Source organism: Peromyscus maniculatus, chromosome 23 (assembly GCF_049852395.1).
Source record: "Peromyscus maniculatus bairdii isolate BWxNUB_F1_BW_parent chromosome 23, HU_Pman_BW_mat_3.1, whole genome shotgun sequence".
In the NCBI taxonomy this organism is placed as follows: domain Eukaryota; kingdom Metazoa; phylum Chordata; class Mammalia; order Rodentia; family Cricetidae; genus Peromyscus; species Peromyscus maniculatus.
Genome location: NC_134874.1, coordinates 42,626,720 through 42,637,005, shown reverse-complemented (window position 1 = coordinate 42,637,005; position 10,286 = coordinate 42,626,720). Strand labels below are relative to the sequence as shown.

General features: G+C 47.5%; 1 long non-coding RNA gene across 1 annotated transcript; it reads right to left on the bottom strand.

The window, feature by feature from the left end:
• Positions 1–388: 388 nt before the first annotated feature.
• On the bottom strand, positions 389–10,164 carry LOC143270648 (uncharacterized). Its single transcript, XR_013047884.1, has 2 exons — positions 10,070–10,164; positions 389–3,784 (listed from the first exon to the last, which is right to left on the bottom strand). It is a non-coding gene; the product is annotated as an uncharacterized LOC143270648 (long non-coding RNA).
• Positions 10,165–10,286: the final 122 nt, after the last annotated feature.

Below are 10,286 nucleotides of genomic sequence, written 5' to 3'. Positions count from 1 at the left end.
GTGTGACTCAGTGTAGAGCACCTGTCTAGAATCACCAGTGAGGGGCTGGGGTGTGGCTCTGTGGTAGAGCACCTGCCTAGAATCCCCCAGTGAGAGGCGGGGGTGTGGCTCAGTGGTAGAGCAATACCATTCACAAGTGTTGGGTTCTATGCCCAGGACCTTAGTAAAAGTAAGAACACAAGAGGCCGGATGGTGGTGGTGGCGGCGGCGGCGGCGGCGGCGGCGGCGGCGGCGGCGGCGGCGGCGGCGGCGGCGCACACCTTTAATCCCAGAACTTGGGAGGCACTCTGTGAGTTCAAGGCCAGCCTGGTCTACAAAGCAAGTTCCAGGACAGACTCCAAAGCTACACAGAGAAACCCTGCCTCGAAAACAAACAAAGCCCACAGGAGAATCCAAAGTTACCCCGTTGAGTCTGTCAGTGCCCTTTGCTGCTGCACTTGGACACTGCAACCAGGCATTTCCAATGGACCAGCCAGAGAGAGGGGTGGGGGGAAACGGAATCCGGCTGGCAAGGCTGCTGCACAGTCCAGCCTTTTATACCGAAGTCATTTTGTATAGACACAAGTGGCAGTGGCGGCTGGAGGATGCTCAGTTCCCCCGCCCTGGATGTCACCATCTGCAGAAACTCAGAAACCGTCACTGGAGCCCATGCTGAAGAGGCTGCGGGCTTTCTTTAGAGTCCCCGGTCCCCCTCCATGCCTTTGTACCGGCTGGTCCCCTGCTGTCCCTTTTGTCCTCTTGCCACTCCACTGCCCCAGAAACACCTCCACAACTGTCAGTCTGTGAGGGGCTGAGTTCCGCTTTGGAGGCTTTGGCTCTGGCCACAGGCCAAAGAGCCTCATGGTGGGAGGAGGAGCGTGTGGATCCATTTCGTGTTGGTGACTGCATTGCATGCTGAGAGGAGGTGGCCTCTGTGGGTAGAGGAAATCAATGCACAGCCTGCACGCTCGGCATCAATAATAGAATTCTTCTGATGGAAGGCTGGAAACATCCTTGCAGGGGCTGTCTTTAGCATGCTCTCAATGGGTCTCATTTTTCTTTTCTAATTTCGTGTCTTCAAGTCACACAATTTTTGTATGGGTAGTAATCAGCTGCAAGTGGGCATAAATCTATTACTGCTGGTGACTTGAGACATGAAATAGCTGGGTGTGGCGGTGCAGGTCTGTCAGTCTAACACCCAGCAAGTAGGCTGAGGCAGGAGGATCATCATTTTAAGGTCATCTTGGACTACACAGTGAGATCATGTATCAAAATAAAACATAAAACAAGGGCTAAGAGTGTAGCTCAGTGGTAGAGCATCTAGAATCCCCCAGTGTGGGGCTGGGGTGTGGCTCAGTGGTAGAGCCCCTGCCTAGAATCCCCCAGTGAGGGGCTGGGGTATGGTTTAGTCTGCATTAGAGTGAGGCAAGAGGGTTCAATTACCAGTATCAGGGGTGGGGGAGATGGGTGAGGAGATTCAAGATGGGTCAGAAATCCTACTGGCACAAGTGGTCAGGCATTATCAACCCTGATTCTGCAGTAAAATGGTTCCCACACATTGAACATGACATCACCAAATGTTGAGAGGTATTTGATTGCATTGTGTAAAGATATGTCACTGTAATTGGTTTAATAAAAAGCTAAATGGCCAACAGCTAGGCATGAGGTGTAGGTGGAACTTCCTGCCAGAGGGAGCTCTGGGACAGAGAGGGGGAGTCACCAGCAGGAGCAGAGGAACCAGGACATGCAGAAGGAGCGGTAGAAGTCACGAGCCACATGGTAGCATGTAGATTAACAGAAAGGGGTTAATTTAAGTTATAAAAGCTAGTTAGAAACAAGCCAAGCTTTCATAATTAATAAGTCTCTCTGTGTCATTATTTGGGAGCTGGCTGGTGGGACAGAGAACCAAATTAAGAAGTGGAGCGAGACACAGTGAGGCTATCTCCCCCGTGCCATAACCCCACATTTCAGCTGCTGATCATTCAGTTGGGAATCTAAGCAAGTGTCTTTTTCATCCACCAGGCATTTGCTTACTTAAAAGTATCAGAAGAAAACTTGTACCACACATCCAGAATATTTGTTTACCTATCTTTGGTCTATGAAATATTTGTACTGTGTTTCACATGGCTTTAGTTGGATGTCTATTGGCAATCTGAACTCCACAGCACATTTCCCAAGTGATGGTTGGGTACATAGTGCCAAGTCAAAGCAACACAGTCGGAAAAGGATGAGGGAATTCTAGGGGCTGGGGTATAGCTCAGTGGTAGAGCACCTGCCTAGAATTCCCAGTGAGGGGCTGGGGTGTGGCTCAGTGGTAGAGCACCTGCCTAGAATTCCCAGTGAGGGGCTGGAGTGTGGCTCAGTGGTAGATCACCTGCCTAGAATCCCCTAGTGAGGGGCTGGGGTGTGGCTCAGTGGTAGAGCACCTGCCTAGAATCCCCCAGTGAGGGGCTGGAGTGTGGCTCAGTGGTAGAGTACCTGCCTAGAATCCCCCAGTGAGGGGCTGGAAGCGTGGTTCAGGGGTAGAACTGAATCCCAACAATTTCTGTAAGAGGTGAGACCAACATAGCAATGGCTAAGCATGTTTATGGCCCTGGTTCAATGCCCAGTATTGGAGTTTGAGTCAGGGGTGCAGAGGAGGAGCTCTAGGACAGAGGAGTTCATGACCATCTTTAATACTCCACCAACATATAGTCTGGTGGCTAGAATTTGAAGAAACAGGTTGGTGACTGGCTTGATGATGCACATTTGTAATCCCAGTCCTTGGGAAGGTCACTGTGAGATCTAGTCCTGCCTGGGCTACATAGGAAGACTGTCTAAACAGACACATATCTTCACCATGAGGCTGCAAGAGACCCAGGCAGTTTTTGACCCCTTCCCTGCATTCTTGTGATAAATCCCTGGTGCGGCCTCAGGTGTAAGCGTCATACACACAGTTCAAGGGTACAGTCCCCATCCTCAGGAGCCTTGTGATCTAATTATTTCCAGGAATGACAGCATTCATAGAGCAGATACAAGAGACACCACATAAAGAGTCCCCCCGAACTGTTCACCTGCCCACCACCCCCAACCTGGCACCCACTGCTATGACAGATCTTGTTTTTGAGACTCTCCTTGTAGCCTGGAACTTCCTACAGAGGAGAGGATGGCCTTGAACTCCTGATCTTCCTACCGGCACCACCTGAACATCATGTCCAGTGTATTCAGTGCTCGGAATGGAACCCAGGGCTTCATGCACACTATGCAAGCACTCTGCCAGCTGAGCCACATCCCTAGCCCATGGCACGTTACTGTGCATGTGTGGATATTGTTCATGTATGTGAGTGCGGATACATGCACTCCATGGAATGCATGGAGTGGGCAGAGGACAATCTCAGGTGTCAGTCTTTGCCTTCTACCTTGAGAGAGGGTCTTTTGCAGCCTTCAAGCTCTGGAGAATTCCTGTTTTTGCCTCTCCTCTCACCACAGGAACACTAAGACCACACATGTGTGCTGCTATGCCTGACCCCATGTGGGTTCTGGGCCTTGAACCCAACTGAGTTATCTCCCCAGCCTGCCTTGCTGTGTCAGTCTACAGTTCATCGGGTATCAATAGTCCTCCTCTACCAGAGACATCCTAGGGCCGTAGCTGGGAGTGGTTAGTGAACTTGGAGTAGAAGTCACGGGCGGAAGCTGCAAGCACAGGGTGTCATTGGTTGACAGAGTGGGGCTTCCAGAGCCGAGGCGGCCAGGGATGCTCTTGAATGTGATTCTCCATTGTTTCCAGATTCAGAGGAGAGGATGATTGATAGCTGATAGAGCTCACCTGGAGAACGGGAGGAAAAGCAGACCAAGTTCCATCCCCAGCACTATTAAAAGAAAAACAAAAGGAAAGACTAATTTTGTTGTTTTCTATCATTGTGTATGGCACAGTCCATCCTGGCCACATCTGGAAGGATTTTCCAGTCTTTTTTCCTGAATTCGGTAGAGTATGGGACTCTGTGGACCACCTGACTGGACTTCCTCCCTCAAGAGCACACCTACATCCCTTCCTTGACTCCCTCAGGTTCCCTTCTCACGTGTTTCTCCTCCCACACCTAACTTTGGATCACCTCCGATTCGCATGCGTGTGCGCGCACACACATATACACATACACACACAAGGTCAACATCAAATGCTCTTGTATAATATTAGAGGGACCAGCCTTAATATTATACATCCCAGGGGCTCAGGAGAGAGAACTACTAACGGCGAGAACTATTATCAGGAAATATAATCTCAGCACACCGAGTTCCATAGTCCACTTGCTTTAATTCCTCTGGCATAACATCCTTTATACACAGCTTCAGTTCTGTTCTTATGTCTAGCTCCTTTCTTGTCTGATATCTCTCTATATTTATCTACTGTCCCCTCTAGGTTCTATCTTAATTCCTTCATCTAGTTCTGCCCCTTCTAGGTTCTCATCCATCTTGTTCCTTCCCATATCATCTCCTCTCCCGTCTCCTTCTCCCTCATCTGGCTCTTCCTCATCTTCCATCTCGTTCCTCTAGTACTCTCCTGTAGCCCTTCAATCTACTTCTTCCCCATCTCAGTTCGTTCCTCTCCAGTTCTTACCCATCTCGTTCTTCCATTTTCTTCTCTCTTCCTCCCTTCCTGTCCTCTGCTTTACAGTTATATATCTCCCCAAAATCACAATCCTCCCCTCCACCCAGGACACTCAGCCTGAACTTCCTCAGGCAGTGATTGTCCGCTATCAGGATCAAATGGAGGGTTGATAAGAATTACAAAGAGGGGCACTAGTTGTTAATTACCATTTGTGACCCAAAGGGGAAGTGACTAATGAATTAACTAAAGGCTAAATATGGGTAACATCTAAGAAGAGGGATCTTACGTGCACAACTATAACCTTAAATGTGTTTGGTAAAGGATGTTAAAAATCTATAAGTTGCTAGGTCAATGGGAGAAAATAAAACTGTCTTCTTTATTCCTGTGGCTCCTATCTGTTCAAGCTGTCTGCTGTTTACTGCAGGGTGGGGAAAAGTGTGCTCAATCTCTAGGCAACCTGTGTACAGTTAGATGCCTCTGGTGATAGCTAAAGGGAGATCTGGAACTGGAGGTAAGGTTTGGGAAAAGAGGAAGTAAGGCTTAATTTGCACATCCGCCAGGCCTTCTCAAACAGGTAGCCTGGATGCTTAAGTCTGTTCTTAGAGAGTACAGAGGTATCTCTGGTAAGGTACTTTCCTCCATCCGGTGATGGACCTGGCCAGATGCTACCAATAATAATTACACAGGGAGGCTTGAACTGGGAGTTCTGGCTGAGCATAGCTGTTAGCACAGAAGTTTATCTAAATATTCCTAGAAGTGGTTAGGTAAGTAGTTAGAGGTCTATAAAGTTAGTAAGGCTGTAAGAAAGGAGGGCCTAAGCTAAATTGTGTAAAACTATTACTTAGTGTCCACCTGGCCTAGGCGGCGTCCTCTTGTGGAATTTACCGTAAGTCAGGAGACTTGCATGTGGGCTGTTATCCTTGTTAGTCCACCTGGGACTAACAATGGGCGCCCACCTGGGTGGTGTTTCCTGTAGTCCTTGAAAGTGGCTAAGGGAGATAATCTGATTCCAGAGAAAGCCTTTCCCTGAGGCTGTTCTCCAAATTACCTGGAATGTGTATGTCCAGAGAGTGCTCAGTCTACACTGTTAGTCCTTCTTGGGGAAAAGTCAATTGGGAAAGCTATGAAGGCACACATGATTTTCATAACAGAATACAGCTGATATATAACAAGCCAAGTAACACCAAAAACTCCTTGGGATTTGGCTTCCTCTGGAGGAATTCCATGATCCCTCCAGGTAGTGACTTTGCCATAACCAGCTGAGTTCTTATGATATATTCCTGCGGCCCTCAACAAAATGCCTTTTTTTTTAAAAAAAAATTATGAACTGGATGGCCTATGGTTCAAGCTTCTTGCTAGCTAGCTCTTATATCTTAAATTAACCCATTTCTATTAATCTATGTTTTGCCATGTGTTCTGTGGCTTTACTAGTCTGCTGGCATGTTGTTCCTTGAGTGGCAGGTTTGCGTCTCTCTCCTGTCCTCTCTTCTTCCTGTCTATCTGCTTATATTTTCTGCCTGCCTCTAAGCTGCCTTGCCATAGGCCGATACAGATTTATTTATCAACCAATCAGAGCAACACATATTCACAGCATACAGAAAGACATCCCACAGGAAAGGAAAGTCCCTAAATGCCATCTTACTTGATCTACACATGGTAGTCTTTGTCAGCTCAATATTAGGCTCTAGGGAACTGAGGTTCAGACACAGTAAATACAATCCAAAATTACTTGACTTGTAAACATAGAGCTAGTTACACCTGAGTAGCTCTGACCCTGGAGATCTTATTTGTTTCCACCCTTCTAGGTTCTCAGAGCACAGTGCAGAGTGAGGCTAGTTTGCAAGGCTTCTTATTCCAGGGTCTCTTGGTCAAGCCTCTGCACTGTCAACCTCACAACCCATGCTTCAGGCACATTAGGCTCCCTGCATTTCCTCTACTGCAGGGCTGGACTTCACTGTATTCTCCTTTTTCAGGACTTTGGACACAAAGTTCTCCACGCCTTCAAATCTCTTGTCTTTTTTCCTAGTTACAAATCTTGATGGTTTTCGTAGTGAGGCTTTGAGAAATCATGGAATGAGTTTAGGATGAATGACAAGGGGAGTCTGGGTGTCACATAAGAATGAAATTCTGCATCTTCTCTCATCAAAGAGAACCTGGATACCAACAGATGGGCCAATCCTGTGTCTTCCTCTCTGTTCAGAAGCTGCCAGGAAATCAAGCAGGAGATGACTAGTGCACAAGGTGAATGATGAAGCATTTAAAGAACACAATGTAATCTTAACACTTGGGAGCCCAAAGCAGAGGATTGAAAGCTCCAAGGCAGCCCGGGGAGACCCTTTCTCAAAAATAAAACAAATAATCCAGTTAGGAAATCAGGTTTTTGTCCTTTGGAACACCTTTTCTTTTTGATATAGAATATGTGATAGAATGTACATAATGGATAAAAATTGCCACTTAACCAATTTGAAGGGTTTTCAGAGTCAAGAATGACTTTCACAATGGTATGGATGACCACTATCCATCTCCAGAAAGTTTTCATTCCTTAAATAGAAATTATGCAGCCACAAAGTAATAAATTCCTATGTTCCCTATGAATTGCTGTTCTCTTTACTACTTCTATGAATATGTCAATTCTTGTTACCTCATATGGGTAATCTGCCTTATTTCATTAGCATACTTCAATGCTCATATATGTTGAGGAATACTTAATTTATTTTAAGAGTATTATTATTATTATTATTATTATTATTATTATTATTTAGATGTGCATGTCTCTGTGTGGGCATGTGTATATATACATATATGTGCAGGTATGCAGGTACCTTCAGAGTCCAGCAGAGGCCATCTAGTCCTCTGGAGCTGAAGTGACAGGCACTTGTACACTAGCAAGTGTGAGTGCTGGGAACCTAACTCAAGTCCTCTGCTAGAGCAATACTTGGTCTTAACCATGGAGCCATTTCTGCAGCCCACTTCATTGTTTTTGATCTCTTGGATGTATAGGAATGTACACAATATATAGTCTGCATATTAGACAGCACAGAATATATTGCTTATTCCTTTTTCTGAAGAGAAATACTTGGATTGTTTCTTCCTTTCAGGTTTTGGGTCCAGAGCTGTAATGAACATGAATGTACATAGCTGAGGTCCTGTTCCTAGTTATTTGGGTATCTGCTGAGTGGAGTTGCAAAGTCCTTTGATAATATTTATGTTTTACTTTAGAAATAAATCACTGTCAGTTTGGATAATTCTATGTTCAGCTTCAGTCACAGAAGCATGGCTTTCTGAACTCATGCAGATTCCCAGGGACACCTGTGGCAGGAAACTCAGGATTTTTTTTTTTTTTTTTTGGTTTTTCGAGACAGGGTTTCTCTGTGTAGCTTGGCTGGCCTTGAACTCACAGAGATCCACCTACCTCTGCCTCCTTAGTGCTGGGATTGAAGGTGTGTGCCACCACCCGCCCAGTAACATCAGACACCATTACCTCTTCCTCTCTACCTTTTTTTGAGATAGGATTCCTTACTGAACATGGAATTTGCTGTTTTCAGCTAGACTAGGTAGCCAGCAAGCCTCCAGGGTCTGTGCCTCCCCGGCACTGGAATGAGTAGACTTCACAACCACTCCCAGCTCTTTACATGGGTTCTGATCCAATGTGGCTCCTCACGTTCCTTTTGCCTACATGTTGCTAACATGATGAGAAATGGCTAGAGAGCTGCTGAGGAGGTTCAGAGTGTCCAGGAGCTATAAAGGGGCACAAAACAAGGACTGCAATGGGGAGTGGAGAGGAGAGAGTGGGGTGCCGAGACTGGAGAAAGAAGGAAAGAAAACAGAAATCTGCCAAGAGTCAGAGGGAGGAAATACAGGCCCATTGCCGGCAGACCGGGAAGCTGGCAAGATACCCTCGGTCTGACAGGGTAGCGCTGCCAGCAGCTAGGCGAGGGTCCCGATACCCAGGGCCCCACACAAGCAGCTGAGTGTGAAACCTAGAACCTCTAACCCAAGCACCTGCAGCCACTAGTCTGGCCCTGGAGCCTGTAGCATAGGTCCCTATTCCCAGGGCTTGCAGCTGGAAGGCTCTGAGTCTGTCAGCACAGCCTAGAAGCAAACCTTTGACACCCAAGGGCCCAGGTCTTCAACACTAGAAACACTCCTCCTTGCCGACTCATCATGGGTAGAGCAACACAAGCCAGCTTTATGAATAAGGGGATAAGCTGTACTGGTGTTAACTAAAACTCCCAAACCTTGGGGAAAGCTACACTGTTGTTACACATTCTACAGGCTGATTATAACCTCACTAATTTCACAGAGTTGGAATTATCTTGGGCTAGATATCTTTAGCTCTTCAATTAGCCACCTATGCCCACCACCAGTGCATGTGTGACCTAACTAACATCTTTGACACTCTTAGGTAAATACTAAGAGGCTACGAATAGAATGTGAGGTCCATAACAGGGGCCTCCCACTTGCTGTAATCCATCTACCTGAGGTTTCCACCAAGGCACATATATATGTTTTTCAAGACAGGGTTTCTCTGTGTAGCTTTGTGCCTTTCCTGGAATTAGCTTTGGAGACCAGGCTAGCCTCGAACTCACAGAGATCCACCTGGCTCTGCCTCCCTAATGCTGGGATTAAAGGCGTGCGCCGCCGCCGCCCGGCCTATTTTATTTATTATGTATACTGTGTTTGGCCAGCATGCCAGAAGAGGGCACCAGATCTCATTACAGATGGTTGTGAGCCACCATGTGGTTGCTGGGAATTGAACTCAGGACCTCTGGAAGAGCAGCCAGTGCTCTTAACCTCTGAGCCATCTCTCCAGCCTCTACCTTATCATCTTTAACCTGTTGCTACAAGAACTCCATAAATCTGAGGTGAACTGAATCTGTTCCTGTGCCATAGTCACTCATATTTGGTTTCAGAATAAACACTCTCATTTGGTGATTGGCTGACATTTGTCTAGAGGTATCTAAAAAAGAAATAGTTGTGTGCTAGACTCAGGGACATCTGGCGATCTTATCTAACCTTATCTAATGGTTGGAGTGTTTGGGATATCAGGTACTTCCCTTTAGATGTAGGCCCTCCCTGGGTAGGGTCAGCTTATGGCTTTTCCTGGGTCTGGCTGTTGCCAGCCCGTAAGCCTGTCACAGAAGCTGTGTCTGGGCCTCTCAGCCTGTCATGGCAGCTGTGTGGTCAAGCTGTTTTGGGCCCCTCACACCTAATCCTTATGCACAGGGCAAAGATGCTCCAACTATCCTAACAAAGATACAGGCATCTTGAAGACCATCTTGTAATCTCGACTGGCTCTCACTTCCGAGGCCTGGCACAGGTGTTCTGTCTCCCCCAGTCCTGGGATCCCCACAACTTTACAGATGGACCACCAATTCTGTGCACACTGCAGCTCCGACCCACTGGAGCCTATAGGGACTGCGGGGACAGGAGCCTGGCCCCCCGGCTCGGTCCTGTCTCAGGCTCCCTGATACAGGCCTGCCACCTCCCCGAGAACTGCCTCACCGTGACGCAGCCAAAGCCAGAGACGCTGCGTGAAAGTTCCAGCAAAGAGGCCGAAGACAAGGAGGGAACCGAGCCGTGGAGCAGCCAGATTGGGCGCACGGTGAGTGACGACATCACGGCGCGAAGCGATTGGCCGGCTTTCGGTGACGTTTTGGGCGCGCCCGCGAGCCTAGCCTAGGTGCTACGGGATTGGTTGGCATTAGCATGGCGTCATCGG